The 26,103-nt window shown below is 39.6% G+C and overlaps 2 long non-coding RNA genes across 3 annotated transcripts; one reads left to right on the forward strand and one right to left on the reverse strand.

The window, feature by feature from the left end:
* Positions 1 to 541: 541 nt before the first annotated feature.
* Positions 542 to 5,607, reverse strand: LOC121067812. 2 transcript variants are annotated; one of them, XR_005818461.1, is made up of 5 exons: positions 5,481 to 5,607; positions 2,441 to 2,559; positions 1,756 to 1,886; positions 1,109 to 1,235; positions 542 to 783 (listed from the first exon to the last, which is right to left on the reverse strand). It is a non-coding gene; the product is annotated as an uncharacterized LOC121067812 (long non-coding RNA). The 2 variants fall into 2 exon arrangements; XR_005818462.1 differs by lacking the exon at positions 2,441 to 2,559 and having other exon boundaries at positions 5,481 to 5,586.
* Positions 5,608 to 11,925: 6,318 nt separating this feature from the next.
* Positions 11,926 to 16,269, forward strand: LOC121068147. Its single transcript, XR_005818659.1, has 2 exons — positions 11,926 to 12,172; positions 15,597 to 16,269. It is a non-coding gene; the product is annotated as an uncharacterized LOC121068147 (long non-coding RNA).
* Positions 16,270 to 26,103: the final 9,834 nt, after the last annotated feature.

Raw genomic sequence — 26,103 nt, forward strand, 5'->3', positions numbered from 1 at the left:
TATGGCTACTCTTTATTCTCCCAGTGGGATTCTTCACAGAGTAATGATGGAAATCTGTTTGCACATGAACTGCTTCCCTTTTAGTTCTAGCAGGGTGACAGGAATCATTCCTGCTCTAAAGACCCCAAAGTCAAGTGAGCTGAACTCTTTTGGAGTGGGACTCCAGTGCTCACAGCTTTTCTGTTGAAAACCAGTTCTTTATAGGGTGAAAGAATGGAATTTTCATAAAATCAGTTCATCATAGATACAGCAAATCTAAACTAGAAAGCAATTCAGACACATGGGAAAGAAAATGCAGGCATGAGGTGCTCTGTTCTTAAAGGGCTGTGAATGAGCAGCTTAATAATATCGGTATAATAGTGAGCAGAAAATGGATGCATACACTATGCAGATCAGAAATGGATGTACTATTTCGAATGAGCCTAGCAACAGGCACATATATTACATGTGGCATCTCTAATACAAGTGTGGCCTATATAAGCTTATGCGAGTTTGTAAAGAAGAAAAAAAAAAGCACAAACCCACAACAATTATTTGTTACACTGATTTAAATGACATAGCAGAGGACATTCTGGTTTGTCACAGCAATACACTGAAAAGAAGTGGTTCACTGCCTTCTCAGTGGCTTCCCCCACTCAGAAGCATACAAGAGTAAAGGCTGGGAATCACAGAGGAAGACGTTATGTACTCTGTTTTTCTTGTAGAAAGTTTGTTATACTGAGCTCTGGACGGTGAGGATGGAAGAAGGAAGGCTTCTACATTGCACTCACTGTGCACCAAAACCTAGTCAGGTGGATACATAAAAAAGACAGGAAATGTCACCCCATCAGTGAGATGCGCAGGCACTGCAGTCCAAGTCAGCCTCCGCCCTCCTCCAGGTGTCTTGGTGATCCATCACCAACACTCGTGGGAACAAGCAGCTATTAGATGTAGCAGCTGCAAGAGGAAGTACTGCTCTGCCAGCTTCTACTCATCCTGCCATTTCCTATACGCATACCTCTCAAAGGCACCAAAACATCCATCTCGCTTCTCCACCCTACTGTCACATCAGTTCCTCCCTCATCCATCCCATCTGCATCATTTCACCTACCAAACACTCTCCACCCACCTTACATCAGGCTGTTAACACCCATATTTCCTGTGCTGTCGTGTCCCTGATCTCAGAGCCTGAGCAAAAGCGCCAGCCGGGAGAGGTCCTTGCAGCAGGCTCCAGCAGCAGATCGGCAATGGATTTCCTTGTGGAGATACAGAGAAAAAAGCTAGGTGATTTCAAACACAATAAAGCATTTATAGTTTTTTCAGTGTCAAAATCTGTTTCCACACCCAGAGAATTGAATATCATTATATCTGACCTTTTATACCTCTATATCACTATATCTAATGAATGTTTGCTTTGTTGTTGTTTTTTTTTTGTTTGTTTTTTAATGCATCAACACTCTTCTTTAAAATATACTTCACAGTACAGTGAAAAAAAAAATAGAAATTGCCAGTATACTGTGTTACGTACACCCTGAGCTTTAACCCCCACCAAAACCCAAGTTGAGAGCAGCCACCCCAAGACTTCAGCCCTGCGTAAAGCTGGGGGTTTTGAGAAGGGAGTGGGGAGGCACCGGGGGCTGTGCTGTGCCCGATGAGCAGCACTGCACACAATGGGCAATTGTCTTCCAGGTGTATTCATTTGTCTCCACAGAACAACATTCCACAGAGCACAAAAGCCTTCAGTGTAGGGACAGCTAAGCATAACAAATGACATACCAGACTTTCCCTGGGTCTTTGATGATTGTAAGAGGTCTCTGTGCCGCAGTTATTGACTTTGCTGTCTTTGTGTTATCCTTTAAAACGTATTAGTGTATTGCATCATTTCAAGTTCTGGTGCAGGATTCACACTGGAAGGTAGGGAAACCAGAGGAGGAAGAAGAACTCTGAAATAATTCTTAGGCTGGCACTTTCTAAAATAGTCTGTTGTTGTCTTTCTGGCTGCTGGTTTTGTTGTCTCCACTCTTTTTTTTTTTTACAAGGCAAAGGTTTTTACAGACTGAACTATCTTCACGTAGCTCCAAATAACCACTTATTTTGGTAAAATTTATAACACCAGATTCTACTTTTAGCCAGGAAATGCAAACAAAGCTTGGAGACAGCTTGTTCCCTGACCCCAAATTCATTCCATGTTGCTATAGCATCACCCCCTGAGAAAATGGGACCGGCTCTTTTCCTCTCCTTAGACCTGCTCAATGGGCTTTTGTCAGCTGTTGAATTATAGCATTAAAATTTAAATACTAGGGATTTAATGGAGGATTATTATGACACCCTGGTGCATTCTTTGTGTTGCTCTTGGCAACAAACCCAAGGAATGAGTGAAAGAAATAAAAACGAAGAGCTGTCTTGTTAAAATCATGCTGGTGCTAAGACATATTTAGGAGAGAGAAAAATGGTTTCCTACCTTTGACTATTATCATTACATCAAATGGACTGAAAACCTTTTTCAGACAGTAAGCACAACTAGCAGTGGAACTCCATTCCAAAGCTGTTATCGTATTTTGAAAACAGGTTTCTTTCTACCTTGTGCACAAAATAAATGTGATCAACAGTTAGAAGGGCATTGCATCTACTTACTACTTTCCGTGGCTCATCAGATAACAGCAACACTTTTTAACATTCTGGCATTTCAGAAATGTCAGACAAATTATTTTAAAGCAGAAAGCACTATCTGCCTCTATCAGAATATATGCATGATAAATTTTGTATACATATTGCATATGCATGACTTACACAAATGCTTAAATTGCTTAATAAAAATGGCATTTTTTTAGTATCATGTTTTCTACTAAACTTTCTATATTTTAAGAATATTTTGCAGAAAACATCACCTTTTACATAGAATACAATAGAATTTGATGTTAGTCTTTAAACAGGAATTTCATTCTGGGCTGTATAGCCTGCCTGTGTAGTGAAACACCACAGAAATCATCCACGGAGCACACTTTGTCTGCTGATCACCGGTTTTCCCCAGAGAAATCAGGTCCAAATTCACTCTAGTCTAACTGCACTAAATTCTGTCCAGAGGTGTGGTTTTTACTCTTTCTCTTTTTGGTAATTACATTAAATACATTGTGTGTGTGTGAAAGAGAGAGAAGTACCTAGAAATATGAGCTTTATATAACTTTCAACTTGAAACTCTGGAGGCAACTTAACACATCCTCCATGAATGAACATCAGCATAATATATTTAACATGCTAAAATAAATTCATGAGCTGAGCCAGCTTTTTTGAACATGAAGCTAGTTTCTGTGTTTTAGGTTGTGTCACAGATTGGTCATCTGAACTCCTTCTCCTGGGTAGAGAATTGGACCAGAGCAAGCATGTTAAACGTGAACCTGCACACCTCTGCTTGAGTTGGCTGAGAAAACTCCACTAACGGTGAACATCTGATCAGTGAGCACAGCTGGGATAAAAGCAAATTGGACAGAGGCTATAGACAAAAGGAAGTGATAGCCAACTAATGACAACAACAACAAAAAAATAACCTGATCTCAGACACATTAACCTCAGTGTATAAGTATAAAAAAACTGTCAGTTAGAAAGAATAGAAAAAGGACTGCTTCAGTATTTTGTTATTTTCAAAATATTCAGTATTTTATTATTCATTAATAAAACACTGAAAATATTATATTAAATTCTTTCTGGAGATTAGTCCCCCCCCCTTCCCCAGCCCCCCTCCCCCCCCCCAAAAAAATAATCTCATAAAGCTACCTGATTTTTCAGAACCATACAGAAAGAGGAGAAAAGTTTTCCTTAAATTCAAAGGAAATGGTTGACCATGGTCATACATTCCTAGAGGGTTGTGTGGGCTTGCCTTGCTGTCTTTCTATTTCAGGATTGCTTCACACACAGGATTTGTCCAGCCCTAGGTAGAGGATAGGTGCACTGGACACCTTGAGATGATTCATTAATATGCTCTGTCCTGTTGGGGGCTCCAAAAAGGGAACTAATTAAGCCCCATGTACTTCAGGAACTGTTACAAGTGTAAATTCACCTGTGGCATGCCCATTGTGTACACAAGCAGAGTGGAGAATAGCTGTCACATGAAACAGAAGGAGGAATCATGCTAAAAAATTAGCTGCTGGGAACTTGCAGAAAAATGCTACCTTGCTTCCAGTAAGGACGAAGGGAGAAGAAGGGCCTCCAAGGAGGCTCAAAGAGGTATAAAAGCACGTGAGAGGGAACTTCAAGGTAGCGTGGAGAAGCCAAGCCCAATTTTTGAGTATGATTTTCTAGTGCTTGGGGTATCCACTTATTTTTACAATAAAGAGGTGCCTTCCATGTTACTGATCTTTACTGATCTCTTTCAGTGACTAGTGAAAAATATGTCAAATGTATTAGTTTAAAATGTATGATAAAGTGTCCCAAATAACTAGGCCCTGGGGAAAAAAAAAAAAAAGAGTATATAATGAAAATACTGACCATGTATAATGAAAGTAATGACCAGCATAACATATGAAAGCAAATCTTTGACAAGCTGATGCATCAATTAAAAAAGTTTCCTTGGTTTCATAATTGATCTGTTTGCTGTGTTGGAGATGCTATCTCAGCTAGAGATCATAGCACATCTGAGAATATGAGTGTTTCTGGTTTCCATTATGACCACTTTAGCACCTGGGATCTTTCCTTTGTGTTTCTGTAGAGTACAATTACTCCTATGGTGTCTGCTGCTGGCTTCACACATTGGAAACTGGTCATATGTAGTAGAGAGAATTTAAAAAACAAGAGCAGCTATCCTATTCTCTCATAAATACTTTCTTGTTTGTGTTTCCAGACTGCCAAGAAAGATATTCTCACAGCATCGTGTGGCTGGAACACCTGAGAAATTTTCTTGATACATCCCCACTGAAAAGTTTTTAGGTGAGACTATATCCTCTCTTAGAAATAGTGCTGGTTAGACAGACGTCCAGTACACACTGTAGCTGTCTGGCCGTGGAAAAAATATCAGCTTTCTATGCTACAAATGCTACTATTAAGTCTTGGTAAATCTAGTGCTAGTATTTTGTTACTTTTATTTGAACATGATTACTTGTTGATATTTGTAGATTTTAAGCACACGTTTAGTTTATGGAGATGGTGAATGTTTTAGAGATGCTACCGTCAAGATTACTAAGCCAAGTCCCTATGCATGGTTTTAAAAAGTAGTATCTGTTGTTGATTTATACCTCAGGTTACTACACATGACATAAATACCACAAGTAAATAACAAGTGATGAAGAGAGACTTCCAAACTGTAGAAAACATGATTGTTTTCTGTGTTTTTCCAGACTTTTATTTCTGATATTATGTTAGATTTACATTAATTTAAACAAAACCTGATTCAAGACACTAGTTACATTACAATTTCCAAAGCAAGTTATATTCCTACTACAGAAGTCAACATTTCCTGTCAAAGGGAAGCAAAGCACAATACTGTGGGAAAAACAAAAAGTCCCACTTACCTGGCTGGCCTCATAGAAAATCTCCTACTGAGAAAGAAAAAAATATTATTTTCCTTCAGTAGGAGTCTTTTTTTTTTTTTTTTTTATTCTTGTATTTTTCTGATGATGAGACATGGGTACACTGAGTAGCACCTGTGGAACAAACAAACAAGTCCATAAATAAATAAATAAAAATCTTGCTGACAGAATTTATCTTTTTTTTTTCTTGTTTTTGCTCTTCTGTCCTTAAGAAAGACAGCTATAAGTACTAGATATGAGCTTCCCTCTCTTATCTGGACTGTTTTCAGCTAAAATTGGCACAGAAACCAATGAGACAAAACAAATACAATTATTCTTTAGATGAATAGTAGGCTACAAAATGCTCTCAAGGTTTGCAGTCCATTAACATGAGTATTTCCAATTGTTTTTGGCCATTTTCTGTTCTCTTACTGGCAATGAAGAGATCAGTATCCCACCTTTTTCCTTTTGTCATCTGGAAGCTCATCCTCCTCAAATTGCTTTCTGCACAGGTACGTCCTTCAGAAAATGCAGCAAAATGCCTGTTTTCTCATGTGATCTCATCTTGCTGCCTACTCTGATGTCATCTTCTGAAAGCCACTTCTTTTTTTCCTAGTGGGTTGATTAATCCCGAAGAAATTCCACCTCCTGCCTAGGTATCTTCCACACTGCCGGTTGTGAAAAACACATCTGCTTTTCACAAATAAAACAGTTTACAATAAGGTATTTACACAGGGTATTTTCTGCATATAGCTCCATGATTCTCCCTCTACAGGGATCTCAGAAATGTGTGATGAGGACAACTGCACTACAATTATAGCCAAAGGAAATGTGTTGTTTTTATCTTTGGAATTGAACACCTGACATTTAGCATGTGGAAGAACTATTAAAAGGTGTCTTTATCACTCTATTGTTCTGGTATTCTTAGATTGCATTTTATATATATATATATATATATATATATTTTTTTTTTTTTTTTTTCTGGGACAGATGTTGTATAAATTCACCATGACCAAGTCCTGTCTTAAGGCATGTGATCCTTATTGAAAAAGCAGGAAGAGATAGGAGAAGAAATAATCACAGAGTGGTGATTTGACTTACTTAAACTTTGGGAACAGAATGTACCTCCTGCATGCCTGCTAGTGCTCCTTGAGTATTTAATGGAAAATAACAGTTTTAAAGTTGTTCCCAATTTCTGAGGACTTAAACGACCCATTTTACTTCCCCATAACCTTGTATGAAATATTTGTCTACAGAGCTCCTGAAATTATCTCCAAAATTCTTTTACATTTCTTCCTGCCAAAAGTGATTTTTTCCAGATGCAAACTGAATTCTGAAAATTTTTGAAGGAAAATATGAATAACATTTAAAAGATCATTGGCTATTTCATGAAAAAAAGAAATGTAAAATGGATGTGAACATTAGTATTTGGGAAAATGAGCTATTGATTGACTGTTTTCATTCCTAGTTGTGTAGCCCACAGCCCATGGAGCTTATCAGTACAGCCAACAATATTGTCAAGACTTCTAGTCTGTCTCATCTTTCCCACAGACAGTAATACAATTTCTGTAGATCTTCATTTTAATGAAGCTGAAAGTTTCACTTCTCTGTTGAAAATGTGCCAAAATTCAGATTGAAAAATCTCTCTATATTGTATTCACATGTAGCTTCATTTGTTTATTTTTTACCACCTCTTTCTCTGAAACAGCATCTCTTCCTTTAAAATGTAAAAGTATATGGTTCAGAAGCAACCTTCACTTTCCAATGATTAGTGAATTTTTGTGATGTTCTAAGTATTTTCAGTGGCTCTAATCAGGTGCATATTTTCATGCATTTTATTTTTGACATTTCCTGTTTATATATTTATTTATTTTCAAATTTCCAGCTCTTGCTCCAAGGCCATCTCCAAATTTGGTAGCAATGTCAATGGGATACTTCTTGGCAAAGATATTGCTCACATTTTTGTTCTGTGATTGTATTCAGTAAATCCTTGCTAAAATCCCAAGACCTTGGGGGGGCAATAAAAGCCTGTTTTGTGTTGCAATAATGTTTTTGTGCAATTTATTTCCTTCTGCTGAATTAAAAATGACTTTATCTGTAAAAAGTACTAGGCTCTTTTTATAACTTGGGGCTGATGTAATGGTAGTAATTTAAATACTTCTGGGCAATGTTTTTCCTTTGAGTGAGCATATGGTCTAATCTATCAACAACATGCACTGGTGATTTATCAAAAATGCTTCATTTTCATAGTCTTTTTTGTTATACTAGCCATTCATTGAGTTTGGAACAAAATGAATTCATTCTCTAGTCAGCTCGTATCTGAGCATGCTTTCAGAATGACAAATCCCACAGTTGCTCTGTCTGTGCAACTATTCCATGTCACCTTTTCTTCAACTTGGTGACAGTCACAATAATTCCATATTTCAAAGCCATTTACTTGTATAAGGTTTTCTTCCTTTCTAGTGTGGCAATTTTATTCCACCCCTTATTTGCTCCTGCAAATCTGACTTTAAGAAACTGTAACAACATTCTCCTATTTTCACAGGGCAAGCGTTTCTTTTCCTGTACTTTGTGTTGGCAGACTTTGTCATTTGACCTACAACATGTCAAATGATTTTCCATAAAATGTTTATTGACTGTTATTACTGACGAATTTATTATACTACTACTCTGGCTATGAAATCTTAAAATTATGAAGACTTTTGTTTTCTTGCTTTTCTGTTTAATGTCCTTTCATATCTACTAAAATTTTCACAACTTATTGGAAAACTTCATATCATCCTGTAATCTTTATTGAATACTATATTGATTTGCAATTATTGAGAGGTACTTTCTAGCAGTTTCTGGCATTGTGGGCATCAAAAATGAGTTCTTTGTTGTGTTAATAGGACTTTCTTGAAACCAATCTGTTGCTCAGTTGTAGTTAAGGATCCAGTTGACAGAAGTTTCCATCACATCAACTTGCCTTACAAAGTACTTTCTCTTCTGCACACGTAAACCTGTGTTTTTACATGCAGTATGTTTTTAAGTACCTCCGATGTATCTGAAAATTTTCAGGACACTGTGGCTTTGGTGTTCAGCTTTGTCCCAGTTAGGTTATTCTGGCACATTTACAGGTAAAATATATTTCAGGTAAGTCATTACATGTGCTCCTTCTGCATTGGTTCTAGCATCATTCAGTTTTACTTGCTTCCATCTCTGCCACTTTTATAGGCTCTTTGTCATTTTTAATGGCTCAACTAGAGTGTCAACATACTAATAAAAGTCCTTTCTGATGGAGCAAGAGCCTCCAGTAGGAAGCTTCAGCAGTAAACAGTGTCTAAAAGAAGCATGTACTTAGGGAAGTGTCTACTCTCTTGTGTTGTGGAGGCCCAGACTTCACTGAAAAACAACTCAAAGTAGTTCAATTTTGCAAGCCGGTGTATTTAGACACTAGTGTTTATTTTATTTTATTTTGATAGGAGTTTTTGATGATTTTTTTTTTGATGGGGGGGGGGAGACACAGGTTCTTATGTTCATTAAACCTACACCAATCATCAGTACATTCAAAAGGGAGAATAGTGGTCAAAATCTTATCCTTATTTATAGCCAATTCAAACTGTTTTCTGGAAGGGGTGGCATGGGTACGACTAGTTTTAAAAAGTAGTTCCCAGAGAAAACAACTGCAGGGAAATTAGATTTTTGCTGGAATCATACTGAAGCTTTACTGGAATCAGATTCAGTACTCAGAGTAACTCCAGATTTTAAACTCTGTTCTTGCCCAGATGGTTTTCAGCCAGACTTCATTATTTTTGGTGAGCTCATTTAAATTTTTACTTTATTCTTCAATCTGCAGACAGCTGGAACATTAAACTTTGATTTCAGCTCTTGTTTTTCTTAAGATTTTAGTAAATGTCTGTGCAGTTCCCAGCCTTTTAATCTTCTAGACTCATGCAAGGGGCAGCAGAAACATTCTTCTTCTACCTGAAATCCAATAGTATAGGAAGACAAAGGTTGTCCTAGGAAATCAGAGTAATGTTTCCAACAGCTATTTCCAATGAATGTTTGATAGCAAAGTGCTGAAAACAGTTGTCACAGATAATTTTGTCATTTTTATAACAATTTCTAAAGTGTGGTTTTAATTCTGTTTGAAGATCACATTCAGCAGGCATGACCTTGCTTACTTGTATTTATGAGGAATATCTTAACCTATTTGCTGTTCAAATTCTAAAGGGAGCAGAGGCACTCTCTAGGATGGGGGCCCCCTGGAACCAGAGATGAGAGTATGAGTTTAACATTTTTTTTCTTATTGGCCTGGGCTTAAGCTGTTGACCTCAATGATGTCTGGTGACAGTGAGTTCCTCAAGTTAATCGGTAACTCTGAGAATATTTCCATTTGTTTCACATCTGCTGCCTTTCAATTTCATTGGACTTCCATCTTTCCTGTATTATGAAAAAGGCTAAATATAAGAGTGCACATGCTTTTTCTATAACTTCCCATGTTTTGAAAACCACCATCACATCTGCTCAGCATTCCTGTTCTCTTCACTGTTTCGTACGAAAGACACTGCCTCTAACAACTACTGTCACCAGCTGCAGACTCCAAGTTTCTGTCTTCTTCAGAATCGAAGTGGTGTTTTGTCTAAGAAGGTATTGACAGATTTCAGGAAGAATCGTGCAATTTGCAGTCCTTCCTGTGCCCTTTCTGTGTGCTGTTGGCTCTCTGTAGCTGTTGATACAGATGGAGGGTTTGTGTGGCTGACCTCAGAGGATTTCTTAGGGTCGGAGGGAAGGCTGGCAAGTTTGTCTGATGACTCACCCTTGTACCCTCTTTTCCTGCCATTGACTCTTATATTTGAGTGGTATCAGATAACATCTATTAAAAACAAAACAGAAACTTATGGCTTTCCATAACGATGGCTTTCTCTGTTCTTTGGGCAGCTTGGCACTAAATGAAAATATCAATGAAAGGGTTGGATCAGGGCAACAAAACTCCATACCGGCTTTGCTTTCCTTGCTTCTGTGCAGTGTCCATCTCCTAAAAGCCCTTGCTGTTCTACTATTGCACAATCAAAGATAGCTCTTACATGCAGTTGCTAAAAGCAGAATGTTTTAAGTCTGAACATTGTGAAGTCAGTTAAGGAAAAAATACGTGGCTGTTTCACCAGGAGGGAGAAAAAAAAAAAAAAAAAAAAAAGCCATTCTTTATATTTACATCTTGATGTTGGGTTCTGAGAATCCCAAATGTCAAAACACTAACTTCAAGGAAAGTGGAAACAGCTCTACTGGCAGTTCAACCAAGTGACAATATAAGACTTCAAGTAGTGGCTTGTGAGTTAATGAGTGATTAACAATTCACTCTTTTAAATTAGTTTTCCATAAGGACTTCAGAGACTTCAGATGGAAGCTGGGTTTGGATAAGTAATGGCAAAAGTTAATCCACAAATTTGCTTGGGCATTGCGCAGGCATTTTGGTGAGATTTCTAGTTCTTCCATCCGGTCACTTGTATAATGGGTTTATGTGGCAAAGTTTTGGTAGCAGGGGGCTGCAGGGGTGGCCTCTGTAAGAAGAGCCCAGAAGCTGCCCCATGTTAGATAAGGGCCCGAGTCTGACAGCTCCAAAGGGACCCACCACCGGCCAGAGCCAAGCCAATAAGCGATGTTGTCTATACCTCTGTGTGAGCAGATTTAAGAACAGGAAAAGAAAAAAAAAAAAAAAAAAAAAAAAACTGCTGCACAACAGCAGCTGGGAGAACGAGGAGCAAGAACCAACCCTGCAGACCCCTAAGTCGGTGCAGCAGGAGGGTAGGAGGTGCTCCAGGCAGGCAGCAGCAGTTCCCCTGCGGCCTCTGGAGAGGCCCCTGGTGGAGCAGGCTGTCCCCCTGCAGCCCATGGGTCCCACATGGAGCAGATCTCCACGCTGCAGCCCCCCCGTGGAGGAGCCCCCGCTGCAGCAGGTGGATGTGGCCTGGAGGAGGCTGCGGCCCATGGAGAGCCCCCGCAGGAGCAGGCCCCGGGCCGGAGCTGCAGCCCGTGGAGAGGAGCCCACGCAGGAGCAGGAGGGCTGGGGGGAGCTGCCGCCCACCCGTGGGGGACCCGTGCTGGAGCAGTTTGCTCCTGGGGGATGGACCCCGTGGTACGGAGCCATGTGGGAGCAGTGCTTGAAGAGCTGCTGTCTGTGGGCAGCCCCCTCAGGATCAGTTCGGGAAGGACGGCATCCCGTGGGAGGGACCCCGCGTGGAGCAGGGGCAGAGAGGGACCGTGAGGGAGCAGCAGAGATGAAGTGTTAGGGACTGACCACAGCCCCCATTTCCCATTCCCCTGCACTGCTCCAGGTTGGGGGGGGCATAAAAGAGGTTGAATGGGGGAAAAGGTGGTTTTTTTTTTTTTGTTGTTGTTGTTTTTGTTTGTTTTGTTTTCTTTTTCTTTTTTTTTTTTTTTTTTTAAGTTTTTCACAGTGCTAGTCCACTACTGGTAAGTAATGAATTATACTACTCTCCCTCCGCGGAGCCTTTTTTGCCCATGATGATAATTGGTCTCCCCATCCTTATCTCAGTCCTTGAGCCCTTTTCCATTGTATTTCTCCCCCTTTTTCCTTGAGGAGGGGGAGTGAGAGAGCAGTTGTGGTGGAGTTCAGCTGACCAGTTGGGTAAAACGACCGCAGACTGGAAGTCTTGGAACTGTGTTCTGACTTGATCTTTTCTGAGATTTTTAAGGTAAGTTCAAACCAAGAAATGGAACACCAAATGAAAACCAAGATGAAGACAACTCAGACTGTTTTTGGATTCAGTGTTAGAAGGTTTTGCTGGCCCTAAAGATGACTCATTTCAAAATCACAGTAGATTTTAAAGGAAGTTCTGTTATTATTTTTGTGCCTGAGCAAAGAAATAGAATGCACCTGATTAAAGTAATGAAACACATCGAATAGCTTACATTTTTTTTCTTAATAATGCATATTAAAACCACTTGTAGACTCTTCACTTTCCAGAGTGGAAGTCCCAAAATAGGACTAAAAACAGCACCAAAAATTGAATTTGGTCGTGTCCAATAATATATACACTGCAGATCCACAACACAACAGTAGTTTAAAAAGACTCTTCAGCTCTGCCTTACATCTAGCAGCAAGCAGATTGAATCAGTACATGCTGTTAGATAAAGGCAGACTGAGTAGACCACTGACTGAGTTCCCAATTTTAGAGTATAGATTAAGCTATGTAGAAAATAAAAATATTAAATTAAGTGTCTCTGATAAATATTGGCTCTCTGACAGGTTTGAAACCCAGTATGCTAATTAAAGCATACAAAATGAAAAATCTTATTAACAAAACATTTTGCTAAGACATGGGGGATATAATACAGCACTATCACAGAAACACATTTGAAAGCAAATGAATCTATAAATAATCCTTTGCATGTTTTCTTGTGAAGATATTAGCTATAAATTTATGCAACTCATATAAACATGGAACCTTCATAATATGATTTGGGATACCCTTCTAGCTTCATGGAACCTTGCCCTGCATACTGTGATGATGGTCAGCAGTCATGCTTAGAAAGCTCATTTTGTTTTTAATAATTCTCAAGGATAAAAAAAACTAAAAATAAAGTAAAACTGAAAATAAAATGAGCTACCCCAACTCAACCAAAATGTTGTACGTACAATAATGATCTGTAACTTACAGCCTTATCCTGAACTGCTACCAGACACAGACTATGGTCCTTCCCCACGTGTCTTCTAAGAAAAGCGCCCCTGAACCTACTGAGTCAGGGCATTGTTCAATAAGAGAAACAGGAGAAAAGTCTAACTTCTTCACAGTAAAGACTTATGAGTTTCTGGATTTCCATGTTTTTCAAGTGATTTCTGTGCAGTTCCATAGATTTTTCAAAAGAGTAGGGTTAAAGAGCCATGTCCTTGGACTTTATTTTCTGGGGCCAGTTTTGTGACTATTGTGAAAATAGTACATAGCATCCCTAAGTCTGTTCCTTGACCATACCTGATCTTCCCAAATGGTGCAGTTGGAGAAGAGAGAGGTTAAAACTATGGCTTTCAGATCCCACAGTATTAAGCTGTGGTAGATCCGTTGTCAAGAGGTCACACATTTGTTGTTTGCCCACAGCAAATCACAGCCTACCTTTGGGCATGAGATGTGGAGCACACCACCCCTTAGACCTCCCCCATGACCATGTAGCTTTGGTAGCCAGGTGTAATCCATCTGAATTAAATGATTATACAATTTATGCAGTTCTGTCATCTTAATCTAATCTCCTGTTGTGTGATGGGCTTTATTTTTTGCTTTATGCAGGATTGCCAAGTTCAGGAAAGTTCCTATTTTTACTCTTGGCTAGATGCCAAGGAAGTAAATAATAAAGTAATAAAAGTAATCATAGCAAAAGTACATTATAAAGGAAAATTCAGTCAACACCCAAATTAAGTCTTTCCACACACTCAGAATTTCTGTAATTGACTGACACTGTAATAAAGATACGTAGCTAGATAATTAAAAAAGAAAAATCTTGCAGCAAAATAATGGTTAACACTGCAAACATGATAGCCTGCATGGAAAAAAAAAAAGTAGAACAAGAAATAGAAAAATCAATCTTATAAAACAAAACAACAAAAAATAGTGCTTCTTTCAAATGTTCCGTTATTAGGTACTGAGAACCTGAACTTACGTATCAGATTCAATATTAATTAAGGGGATGTAAATTGAATGTATGTTAAGTAGAATGATAGATAGATAGCAAACAGACTGCAAAGGAAGAAGCTTCCAGTATAGTGAGTGACTTAATATATCCTTTGAGATATAAATTGAACCTTTGTTAGATGAAGAAAAAGTCCGAAGCAATTAAGCTCCTTTTGCTGTTTCCAATGCTCTGGACCTAAATTAACGATAACAGTAACTATAATGATTTTTTTTAATTATTATATAATTAATTTAAGTTTTCCAAATAGAAAAAAAAATAGGTATATATGCCAACTTTTAGCCTGTTGTGAATTAAACTGTCTGGGTTATAAATTAGCTGCAAAACAAGGTTTTTAATGGAAATAGCAATTGACCTTTGGCAGTCACAGTGTTAAGAATTGCTGCTGTAGTGTCAAGTTACATCTCTGTTTCCTGGGCACAGTCTTAAAAGTTATATAACAGTACCCACTGCAGGATTACTCAATCCCTTTACCTAACCCTAATTGCATGCTGGACTTGTGGCTCCCGTAATAGTTCTCTATTGACATGCTCAGAGAAGATGTCAGTGACACCACCAAACCCAGATCCTGCTGCCTGCACAGACCAATAATGTTCTGCTTACCAGTACCACCCACCCTAAGGGACATTATTTTGTTTTTCCTTCACTCTTTTCCTAGCTGGCAAACAATTCCTGCCCAAAATGATCTACTCCTGGAAAAAATCTGCACGAATAATAGATGCATAAACTACAGGTACAGTACATACTGTACTGCGTTTCTTGGCATTTGTGTGAGACAACCACCCAGCTGCAGAAGGAAGGAATCAGACGTATTAAAGTGTGTGATACAAGGCTATATTTTTATTTGGGTTTTCTGGAAATCATCCGCATGATATCAGCAAATCTTCAGTGCGTTTTGTGTCTCGTGTGGTCTTTAATATGCAGAACTTGACAGCATCCAGGCCAATATTTTCAAACCTGTCTACTTGCATTCAGACAAGCAAAAATCTGATTGAAATTGTCTTGGTATTGTAATTTTTCAACCAAAAAAAAATCTGATACATTCGTGTTAATGTCTGCTTGATGCCATCTTTCAAAGGAACATCTTAACTACCTTTCAAGGACACAGAGCAGCTGTGCCTCACTGTTTTCATAATTGTGAGTTTATGTGACTACTGATTACTAGTAGTAGGACTCCAAAGTCCTTGATCTGGCTCAGGGTCCTCTTTCACTAGCTAATGGACAAGCAAGTATTGAGAGGCAGCTTTTTCCTGAAGAATCACAGAATGGCTTGGGTTGGAAGGGACTGATGGAGGTCATCTGGTCCACCCACCCTGATCAAGCAGGGGCACCTAGAGCAGATTTCCCAGGACAGTGTCCAGAAGAAAAATATTCTTATCTTTTTCTCTGGCTCACCACTTTTAGCCCTTCTAGTTCACCTTGTAAAACTTCTCCCAGACAGGAAAAAGATGACTGATACCAGACTGCCGAGTGCAAATCCAGGTCACTGACAGCTCAAAGGATACAAGGACGGACTGCCTGTCTGCTATCCCATGGAGCCGTGTTCATCTGAAAGCAACTGTCTTCCAGTGGCAATGGAGGAGAAATCCAGCCCATGCAGTTTCACATATTGTCTGCAGAGTCATCACCCTGGCAAAGTCAGACTGGATAACGGATTTAGCTATCTCGTGGTGTTCAGCGTGTCATACAACAGATGGAGATTTCTCAGAAATTTCTGGCACAGTTTCAGAACAGGAAATATCTGCATGAAAGGCAATGGATACGTTAAGAAGTTAAAAGGTTTCCTAAGCAGTGTGCTCTAACAGATCTTGTTCTTAATCAGGCAAGAGGCAGAAAAGGATGCGGCATGCTGAGAACATACTGTTGCCACTCCTGACTCGATAAGTTAGCCTACCTCTGAAGTTCCTCCTAACTTGTGGGTCATAGCTTGTGCATGAAGATGCGTATTTCTCTGATTCAACTCCTTCAGAAAGAAAGTGCACAAAAAGTCCGGCTTTTCTTTGAGTATACTGGAGCACAGCAGGATAAAAGAGTGTTTGCTCACTGTTTGTAAGCTTCTTTCCCAAAAGTATTTTGCCTGAAAATATACTCTTTGCCTTTCTCTCTCTTCTTAACTTCCCTCCTTCTTGTTACCCTTAATTTTCATACTTCACTGTACATATATTTGGCTACCTTCATTGTTTTCTTCCTCACTTCCCTCAAACAAAGGATATAGAAATCACTTCATTTCATTGCTCAGTTTTAAACCATAAGATCTAATTTTGGTTTATGACCACCTCATTCTGAAACAGAGACCAGCAGTTTCCTAGATTTATCTGGAAAGCTATCGTGCCAGACTGTTCCATGTAGGACTCATCCAGCCCTTACCGTAATGATCTTACCATTTCCTGCACAACATGCCCTGCGAGTGGCAAGACCTAGAAGGAGCCACTGGATATGTGTTGCACAGTGTTTAACCTGTGAGACAATTCACTTCTTTCATTTTTTCTCTGGCACCTCTGGCAGGAAGAGACTTCTTGTTCCTATGTACTCAGTACATCTAACTGTGTGCCTGTACAGCCCTGTGGTGATAGCTGTGCATTTCTATGTCAATCAAAAAAAGGCAACTTAACCATAAAATGACCAACTACATTATAGGGAGGTAAGTTTGACTGTATGGGAACAAAATAGTAGTTGGGAAAAGCAAGGTCAAACAAGTATCCTCTGCTTTTTATTCCTGACATCATCGGTGAGCATCTAATGAATAATTCCGGATTTTACTCGAACCAAATTTTGTGTCATAATGCAGAGCCTCAAAATCTTCCTAGGTGCAGGTGTATCAGTAGCCTTACATCTTATTCTCAATACTTCCACTATTTTTGTGGGATCTATGCACACGAGCTGCGTGCAGATCTTGTAGTCAACTGTGTCCTGTGAATCTGTATCAGTCAGCCTGTTAAAGGGACCGCCTGTGTTTGGAGCAAGAGGGTCTGTGCTGTCCTACCATGGTCAGCTGTTCACACAAAGTACTCAGGATTGCAGTTGCCTCAGTGGGTAGTTGGAGCCAGAAAAGCACACTCCGTGCTTGTAGAAGTATAACAGTGAAATGAACAAGTCAAACAAATGGAACTAGCTGAAAACACAATATTGGCCTTTTCCTGCATCTCTAATAATTTTCTGCAACAGCTGGATAATTTATTGATCTATTTGATCTAACACTATTGTCTGCTCACATATTGCCTAAGGCAGATTTCTGTTTCATCAGCATGCCCATTATTTACACTACAAGATTCATTCATAAGTCACACAATATATTCCCTGGAAATACATTTCTTTTAGCATTTGTTATTCATAAATCTCCTTGTTGGCTGGCTAAATCCTGGAATATTACTTCAGTTATTGCAGTGAGCAACCTACTGTTAGAAACAAGGTGAAACTGAAGTAAGTAAAACAGCTTTAGCTTGTTCACAAGATAGAACACAAATGTTAGCGTGGAAAAATATTTCTACCTTAGGTACGAAGATTTCATTTCCTGTAAAAGGTTACAGAAGTATGCCTTTTGTGGAGTTGTGATAGTTTCCACCAGCCAAGTCTTATCTCACTTTAATGATTCCAGCACAATGCAAAGGCATCAAGCTACTCAGTCATTGAGAAAAATACAGTGAGTGGGCACGTAGAAAGTAACCGCAAATTAGGGTAATTTCTGCAGTATGAAGACTGAAGTTTCCTGCCTAGCTGCAACATAGCAGGGCCTAGACCCCAGCTGGGACATTCAACAGCTACCAAAACACATGTAAAACACAGAGGACGCAGAGAAATCTAGCTTGGTACTAATGAATGATGCTGAACTAGCACCAAGTGATGTCTTCCTGAGGGCTGCTGATGTAAGCTGAGTGCTGCTGATGTAAAGTGGGTGCTGCCGAAATCCCGGCACCTGCCACCAGAGCAGCCTGTGTTTGCTCTGCCACGGTTTGCACAAGGTCCTGGCCATACAATGCTCGGTATGTTAATGACAACAGGGGCTAATGGGAAAGGCAGCTGAGCTGGAAGCAGGTTTTGAACTTGAGCTGTCTGCCATCAGTGACACTTCAGTCACTCACAGGTGCTGGTGGTGACAGCCCGTGGATAAACGGCGAGATACTTAGGTTCTTTGTTCCCATTCAGACAAACTTCTCTTGACTCCAAAGGAAGATTGGGCGGAAACTGGATAAGGTGCCTGGTATTTTGCTTGAAGCTATTAGAGCTGGTAATAGTCTAAAAGGTTGCTGGGGAATGCTTTAATATATCTATGAAGTTTTTATCAAAGCGACACAGAAGCAAAGGAGCTACAGAAGGATACTCATCCCCCATGAAAGATTAATCATAACCAAATCTTCCAGAGCTTACTCCTACTGCTGATTTCATGTCTGCAGTCTCTGACTGTGCTGCAAAAGGATTAGTAAACTCCTATGAGACGGTACCAATCTCCATGTCTATATGCTTCTTCTCAGCAGCATTACTTCATGGCCTAGATATCTACTATCAACCAAAAGTACTGGCCAGCCGACGAGACAAACATAGTAGTCAGTCAATAGCTGATTGCAGACATCTGCCGTGCTCAGGAGCAGCATGCAGCGGTGTTTGTATTAAGAGAAGCTTTTGTGGCTAGACAGCAGGACTGACTTGCTCAGAGCTTGGTTATGGTAACAGTCCCCCAAGGCAATGACGCACAGCTTTAGGAAGGAAGCAGGTTCTCTGATTTACAAACCATGCTCCCCCTCTTCTCTGCCAAATAGCTGGAGTGCCTCATTGCACCTAAAAAGGGGGGGATCTGTAAGGAAAAACAAACTTATGAATAAGCACTGATTGTAGTTTACACAGCCAGTCCATTTGTTCTTTTGTCTGTCTTACTGCTTATTTGCACTTTATGAGTTTAGCCACTGTCCAGGACAGGAGACAGTGTGAATCACCCCAGGACTGGCCCTAAAGGACTCAAGGAGACAGTGGTTTCTTTAACTCTTCTGTGAACAGACTGTCGTGGTGGCACCATCCTCAAGCAGGTAGCACCGTACCCTCCGCGACAGCAGGATCCCCTCAGTATACCTGACCCATGGAGGGGCTTGTCTTTTGAGAGATGGCATTTCCCTAACGCTGCTTTGTTTCCCAACAGCAACATCACACAACGTTTCCTTGAGACTCCAACAACTGGCCCATTAAATGGTCCAACTTTCTGATATCAGCTGAATTCATGGAAATTTGAGTACTTTCACCACGGTCTCTGGCTTATTTTGCTTTTGAGGTGGGGTAAACAAATTTTAAATCCAACCCTTGTCTTTCTACACCAATGCACTTTTAGCTGACCTGCTGTGGCTCAATACTTTTCCCTGGCATTTCTCTAAGGCTTTGGCCCAGTAACAGAGAAGACCCTCCCTGACACTGTAAAACTATCAGAGACAAATGGTTTTCAAAAATATGTATTTGGTTTGAAAACCCAAAATAAAGTGTAAGAGCAAAGAATGGCATTGTGAGGCAGGATTTAAAGCACAGAAAACTAAAACAGTGACAGTCACCCTTTAAACCTCCTTTGTCACTAACGCTTCATAGTCTCAGGTTCAGAGAAGGGCTAAAGTAAAGGTCTAAATTACCAAAGATGGAAAAAACATGAGAAAAAAAAAGGAAGTCTTATTTAAACCTTTTCATCAAAAAAACTGTTGTAGTAATCTCAGTTTCTGCATATGTATTTAGCAATAGTAATCCACATGCTGGTAGTTCTGTTTGTGTGATTTGGATTTTCATGAATACTAGTTCTTCTGCTTGTTCAGCATTCATTGTTCAAGTGGTGGGATCTGTTCCCTACATTTTGTTCCCTGACTGGTCTGCCGAAAGTTTCTAAGGAAATTAATTATTTGTGCTTAAGCACCCTTTTCCAGTTACAGATACAAGTGAAGGACTGACAATTCTCAAACATTGACATGAGAAACAAAAAGGAAAAAAAAAAAAAATAGAATCTCTGTGCAAATGTGGGCAAGGAAGAGAATGACAAACACATTGAATACTGTTATGTGAACAAATACTCTCCAGTGCTGTTTGTAGCAATCAGGCATCTCTTACTATGAGAAGGGCGGTCCTTTCAGGATGTAATGAAAGGCTCCCAAGATTGGTCTTTCAGTATTTCTGTGGCAAACATTTTCATCTAGTTTGGACAAGTTTGAAACTTTTGAAAAAAGCATCGGTCTTCTGAATACTTGTCAAAGACAAACTTCAGAAGACTTTCAACTATCTCTATTGGAACTAATTAATCCCATGAGCTGAAGCCAATTCAGCTAGGTTTATGCAATTTTCCAAGGAAGAGAATTATTATATGGAAAAAAAAAAAAAAAAGATTATCAATGCATTTTTAAGAAGAAAGGATGGGATGTGTTATTTAAAATAATAATTTACTGCTTTTGAAGCTATGATCATAAAAAACATCCTATTTTATGGGATTAAGTATTAGATTAGATTAGCAGGTGACTGCCTATACATGAAATTGACCGTTTAGAAATCAAAAGTTCCTGCTCCAACTCTCACTGCACATTCTAAAATTATACAACATATGCCATAACATATTATATAATATATAAAAATAGTTGGTTTTTTCTACTTTATCTTATCTCAGGAGAATTCACAAAATTTTCAGTGCTCAAAAAAAAAAAAAAAAGGAAAGAAAAAAACAACAAAGGGAAACAGACATGTCTTACAATGTCTTTTTGTGAAGGCCAGTGATCCACTGGCTTTTCTCCTGCTGGCACTCATTAACAGTGCAAGGATTTTACCTTAAAGCTTCTGATTCTACGTTTACTTTCATGTTCATTGCAGTTCCCTTATTTTGCTTTTTTTGTCAGAGCAACCTACCTCACTACACAAGTGCTGCAGAAGTCATTTACTGACTGCATGAATAAAGTTCAGAGCTGAGCTGCAGGTGTTCCTGTGAACTGGAGTGCTCCTTCCAAAGGACAAGTGTGTTCTGTTGACAGCTTCCCCATGCTTTCTTTGCTTGTAGCGCCAGGAAATGGGGGAGGCAGGGAATAGGTGGGTCAAAAACACGCAGAACTGTCCAGAAGGTATTGCTTTCTGCAGTGGAAAGATAAGCAAATCTTCACAGTATTTCCAAGAAAATGAAGTTGTTCAAGTCTTTGATTTTGTTTGGATCAGACCTGTTTTTCAATTCAAATGTTTTCAAGTCAGGTAGAGAATGGACTTTAACCTCAGTACCTCCCGATAGTGTATTTACCACTAGGCTATTTTTCTTCATTGGTCTTATTTCCATGAAACATAATGGCTTCAATGATCTGACCAATTCTAATATCAGCTGTTCCCCATTGCATCATTTTCTTCTTAGCTGGTCATTATTGTCACCTGTTTGTGAGGTAAACATCACCTGTTTGTGAGGTAAAGACAGATTTCCAAATTCTTGTTCCTTAGGCATGCTTACATAAATGCATACTCATGCTATTACTCCCTGCCTGTGAAAATATATAAATAAATAAATAAAACAAAAAAAAAAAAAGAAAAAAATCAAATATGTCTGGAAATACAAATAACTTAAAAAAGATTCAGCTTTGTGAAGTCTTCCCCTCTGTTGCATGCCCATTTCATATATGTCACCATGAGATACACGATAATTTTCTACCGTATTTCATGGGATTCCATTTACCTCAAGAGAAATCTTTGTGTTCTATTTATTTCATTTTGATTCAGACAGAACTGGCATTTTTTAACCCCCCCCCCCCCTTTTTTTTTTTCCTACTTCTGGGCAACTGAAGGCCCAGCTTGGTGAAAAGTTTTACTCAAAGTCCCATTGTTGGTTAGGGCCAGGGCAGAGCTCAGAGCCCAAAGACACCCTGTTAAGTGAGAAAGGGTGTCAGCTGGCAGATGACACCTATTTGCGTTACATCCTTGCCGACTACTGCATCTCCCTTTTTCACATGTAGGTGCCAGCTACTGCTCAATTATCAGGATGAAAGAGTGTGGCCAGGGTTGATGATGTGCTGGTGAGTCACTCACACTCATGGCTCATGTCCTGGAACAACCCACTTTTCCCTTAGCAGGCTCTGCTGCCTCCCCCAGGCCAGCTCTCGTGCAGTTCCAGAAAAGACCATTTTCTCTTCCACAGTTGTTTATCAATGACTAAAACAAGAGACAAGGACATCTCTAACCCAGAAATATTATTAACATATTTTCCTCTGTAATGCGAATTATTACTAATATATCTTCCTCTTTGGTGCCTTTTTTTTTTTTTTTTCATTGGATTTTATGTCAAGACTGCTGAAAGTTTCAGGTGGGTGGATAGTTTGAGAAGCTGTGATGAATCTCTGAACTTCCAGATGTGTGTCTCATCCTAACTCCAAACCTTTCACCCACATATTCTTTTATATGGTTTGTTTCCAGTGCTGCAATGTGTATATATCTTCAGAATATATTAGGAAAAAGCGAAGGTAGGTCACGAACACTAAACACAACGTTGGTTTTGGTAAAGATCACCAATTGCAAGCACAGACAAAGTAGAAAGAGGTTAATGAAAGTCACCCTTTTGCAGCTACACATTTTATGCAACATCCCATATATTCTGCTATGAAATAATACGACATTCACATGATAGCAAAGCTCAAATTTAGCCCTTAAAAAGCTGCTTGCTGAGGTCTGAGATGACGTGAAGGGAGTAAAACCTCTCTAATGCTTAAATCCTCCTGCTGCTTCAAAACAGTCAGCACCTCATTAGCTTTAGCTCTTTGTTTGATGGGAAATGTCAGCTCACCCCAGGAAATCCCCTAAACCCAAAGGCAGGAGCATCTGTCTCCATCTAGTGTTCACCCGTCTGCATTTTTACGGGGCTGCCACACCAAGAAGTTATAAACAGAAAAGGGAAGGAAACACTTGCTCATTACGACGCCATCCTGCTCACACAGATGTCACATGTACGTGTCTGCTGCAGCCAGAGGTAATAGCTGACATACACACCTGCCAGGGCACTCAGCACCTTCACCTTCCTCTTATGTTAAAAATGGGAAGAAAAAGGAGAAAGGTGGGGTAAATGACAAAAAAAAAAAAAAAAGGTTAGAATATCTTGTCTTTTTACAGTATTGTTTTGCCCATGACTGGGGTTAAATTCAGACTCTTGCTATTGTTTAATGCTGAGGGAATTCTTCAGTACGAAAAATGTTTAATTAAGTACAGACATTGTGGAAACATTTATAGGAATGCTTCCAACTTTAACTCCCCAAATACTGGATAAGAGTCATTCAACTCACCTCACAGTGTGACTGTGAAGAGGGGAAAAGTCACACGCTTTGTGGGTTGTGAAATGGAGACAATTTTCCCCCAAAACCCTCTGGGAGATTTGAGGGTATTTGAAGAGAAACCAGGGACATAGTACTGCCAAGGTAACCCTCTGCTCCAGGGGTCCATCTTTTTCCCCTGCATTTTGTTTGATCATTTATAAGAACAGAAACATTTGTAGAAGATTCTATGCAGGATGACCATTTCGCACTGGTAGAAGCAGAACTTGAAGGGGGTGGTAGGCCACACAGGCACTTCTGAGAAGAGAATGAGTCCCTTCAAAACATTTCTAGGTTCCTAAAGGCACTTTCAGGATGCCCATCTGGGGCGCTACCTGGACCCACTGCTATGGAGAGCTGGAAAGGAATCACCAAGGCTAAGCTGAGCTGTTGTCCTGAAAAATTCAGAATGGATATAAATATAAATTCTTAGTTTACAACAAGTGGTGGAAGAAGATCCCGCAAGCTCGACATATAGCAGTGCATACCAAGAGCCTCTGCGGCAGCCAGGGTCTTACACAGTCATTATCAAGTTTCTATTAAAGATCTCTATTTGAAAGTTGAAATAATCTCTGGCTGAATGCAATTCAGCCCTAATCTCCATTTCCTAACAGTTCTATATTTCAGTAAGTGGAATTGATTCTGAAATAATCCGGATGTCAGTGGGATGAACCTAAATGGTTTTGATGGTAGTCAAGTGAAGCAAGCAAGGAAGTCATGGAGGTCCATCATGCAGTTAGTCTTGGTACCAGTTTCCATTGGTCCCTAGGCAAAATAAATTTACAGCTGTTAACATGCTCACACATTTCAATTCTCCCATCCCATATCTAACTGTCTTCCCAAAACGTGTTAGCCTATTGATACGCAGAGGATGCTGAAGGATGTAAAAACATAAGGGAACTAGGGTGCCTCTTGTGGTAGGTACCAGAGAAGAAGGAAAAAGAGAGGACCTCAGCAGGAAGAAGGAATTTAAGATCAACAGATTGTCTGGTCTGTGGGAACCTGTAATATCTTCAGGGAGTTCCTGAAGATGGGGCAGTGGTGCACAAGGTGTTACTAAAGGAGGTGTAGGAGTACGAGGAACTTCAGCTCCAGCTGAGAAGCAGCACCCATGTGAGACTCCAGAAAATGTTATTCCACATTCCTTATTTTATTTGAGGACTTGCTCTCTTTTGTTCAAACTCTCTCCTCTAATGCTCAACAGCTTCTAACTTATTATGAGGACTCATCTGAACTGCAAGCTCTACCACTAAGTTCTTGCTGACCTCCAGTTAATGAGAACAAGACAAAGACCACACATGATCTGACTCATGCAAATACTGCAAGCACTGCTGATGTTGAAAATGCCAGTAAGTGAAAATAGGTTAAAGCTGTTTGTAAAGAGATGAGAGGCAATGGGATAGAAATATACAGCATTTAACATTTCATGTAAATATTATTTTCATATTCCATTGCTTCCAACTTGCCAACCCTCTGGAAAAGATAAAATAATAATAATAATAATGAAGGACTGTGTTTAGATTTTGAAACAGGCTTTGTTGAAACACATTCACCTTATCATAGAATCACGGAATGGTTTGGGTTGGAAGGGATCTTAAAGATTATCTAGCTCCATGCCATGCGCAGGAACAATTTCCACTTGTTCTATCACTACACACCATGACAAAAAGTCCATTCCCAGCTGTCCCGTAGGCCCACTTTAATTACTGGAAGGCCACTGTAAGGTATCCCCAGAGCCTTCTCTTCTCCAGGCTGAACAACCCCAACTCCCTCAGCCTGTCTCCATAGGAGATGTGCTCCAGCCCTGTGATCATCCTCATGGCCCTTCTCTGGGCCTGCTCTAACAAGGAACTATCGCAGTTGTCATTATGGATGTGAGGAGGTATAATTTCCCCTGGCTGTTAGGACTAAAAAAGGATGTATGTTTTTCAGTGCACAAGGGCTGAGTTTAAACTCTGTAGTAAAACCAGATGACTTTTTCATCCTTCTGAATTTCACAATGAGTGTTTCACATGGTACCAATCATTATTAATGGGCATACTGCTAAAGAAGTTCAGTTTTAGTCAACTATTCAAAAGCTTGGGTGCATTTACCAGCCTTGTTGGTCTAGAAATGGGCAAGCATTTTCATCAGATCTGGATTTCCTGAACACATTCCAGGTATCCTATGTCTCAGACTGCTCTGAAATGGTCCAAAAGAGAAAAAGCCATTGGGGTGTTTCAATATTCAGGTAACTGGTTGACAATAAACAGATGGATGCAACGCATGATATATTTTTATATTAATATTAATGCTGATACTGTTATTATCTGTGTGTTTATGTATATCTTCCAAGCTTCAAAATCTTTGAGCTCTGGAACAATTCTTATTTTTGCTGAACTACATTACCCCTTTCTAGGCAATGACAATAGTTCTGTTCAGTAGACAAACACATATTTGTGGGTATACACGTAATTTAAAGTGAATGTTGTGCTCAGAAATAGGCCTGAAGTGGTAGGCATTAAGTCCTTTATAAATTCCCAGAATAGTAAAAGCGCTTGCAATGGCTATGCAAGCTTTCTCATACTACCAATACGCTTCCAGTCTGCTCTTGTGGAAGTACCCTTACCTTTGAGAATACAGTCCAGTTTCTGTGGCTATTCAACTCTCAGCTTCTCTGCTGAAGATAC

This window comes from Cygnus olor, chromosome 3 (genome assembly GCF_009769625.2).
Source record: "Cygnus olor isolate bCygOlo1 chromosome 3, bCygOlo1.pri.v2, whole genome shotgun sequence".
NCBI lineage: Eukaryota > Metazoa > Chordata > Aves > Anseriformes > Anatidae > Cygnus > Cygnus olor.